Below are 1,457 nucleotides of genomic sequence, written 5' to 3'. Positions count from 1 at the left end.
TAAAAACAGTCCAAATGTAATTCCAGGTTAAAGCTATAGGAACCAAAATTTAAAAGCATTGATTGGTATTGTCTGGGAGCCACAAAGGAGTAGCTTTGCTGAGAGGACAGGTGTCTGTGTGAAGGAGCAGCTGCCAGAAAATTTAAAGACGTATTGCGACGGGAAAATGTTCTGTTAGGGACCTCTCCAAAGTACCAAAGAGCAATGTTGTGCCTGATACAGGCCACAGTCTTTGCAATCACTTGCTATGCATCAGAGAGTTGGACAGTGACTAGGGAGGATAGAAGGAGAATCAATGCCTTTGAGCTGTGGTGCTGGAGAAGAATATTGAATGTACCCTGGACTGCCAAGAAAACAAACAGATTCATCCTGGAGAGGGTTAAACCAGGCTACTCCTTGGAGGCAAGAATTCTGGGGCTTCGTCTGACATACTTTGGACACGTTATAAGGAGAGACAGGTCCTTGGAGAGGGGCATTATGCTTGGGAGTTGAAGGGACAGTGCAGGAGAGGAAGACCCTCTATGAGGTGGATTGATTCAGTGACTGGGGTAATCAGATTAGGTGTGTCTGAAGCAGGGCAACTGGCACAGGATAGAGTAGGGTTTAGGTCTGTTGTACATAGGGTTGCTATGAGTCACAAGTGACTCAGTGGCACATAACAACAGCAGCAACAGTGTTTGGATGCAGGAGTGCCATCCACTTCCTAAATAACATCCCTGCGGAAGCTCTATGAATTTTGATAAATGTTGATAGTTGTAAAGGGGCTTCAGGCCTTTTGTTCATAGGGTCACTATGAGTCATGCTCAACTCGAAGGCAATCAACAATAACAAAAACAGTTTTCCCTAGCTCTTTTTGCACAACAACCTCCTGTCTAGGTATAGATTCCACATTTGCACAGCTAAGTGCTCGGGGACTCCTATTCTTTTCAATGTTAGCCATAACTTGTTATGATCCACATAGTCAAAAGCCTTTGCACAGTAAATAAAGCATAAATAGACATTCTTTTGGTATTCTCAACTTCTAGTCAGAATCCGTCTGACATCAACAGTAATATACCTGATATCATGCCTCTTGTAAATCCTTCTTGAACTTCTGAAAGTTCCCTATCTATATACTGTTCTAGCTGATTTTGAATGATCTTCAGTAGCACTTGGCTTGCATGTGATTTAAAAAAATATTTTATTAATTTTAATGAACATTTACAGAGATTTTGGATTTCCATTAATTCATTGTTGCATTTTTCTCCCTGCCCACTCCTCCTCCCTGGTATGCTCTTCTCTTACTGGGGTAATTCTCATTACAATCTCCCCTCCCCCCCCTGTATACTCCACTATGCAACCTTCATTCTGGACTCTTGTTATTACCATAATACCCAATCATACATCACTTTTAAACTGTTCTCTCCCTCATCTGTTTCAATGCAGTATACATAATTTATCCAATTTTTCTCAGTCTC

Source organism: Elephantulus edwardii, unplaced genomic scaffold, assembly GCF_000299155.1.
Source record: "Elephantulus edwardii isolate Elephantulus edwardi_28Jun2011 unplaced genomic scaffold, EleEdw1.0 scaffold00054, whole genome shotgun sequence".
In the NCBI taxonomy this organism is placed as follows: Eukaryota; Metazoa; Chordata; class Mammalia; order Macroscelidea; family Macroscelididae; genus Elephantulus; species Elephantulus edwardii.
This window is presented reverse-complemented; position numbering follows the sequence as displayed.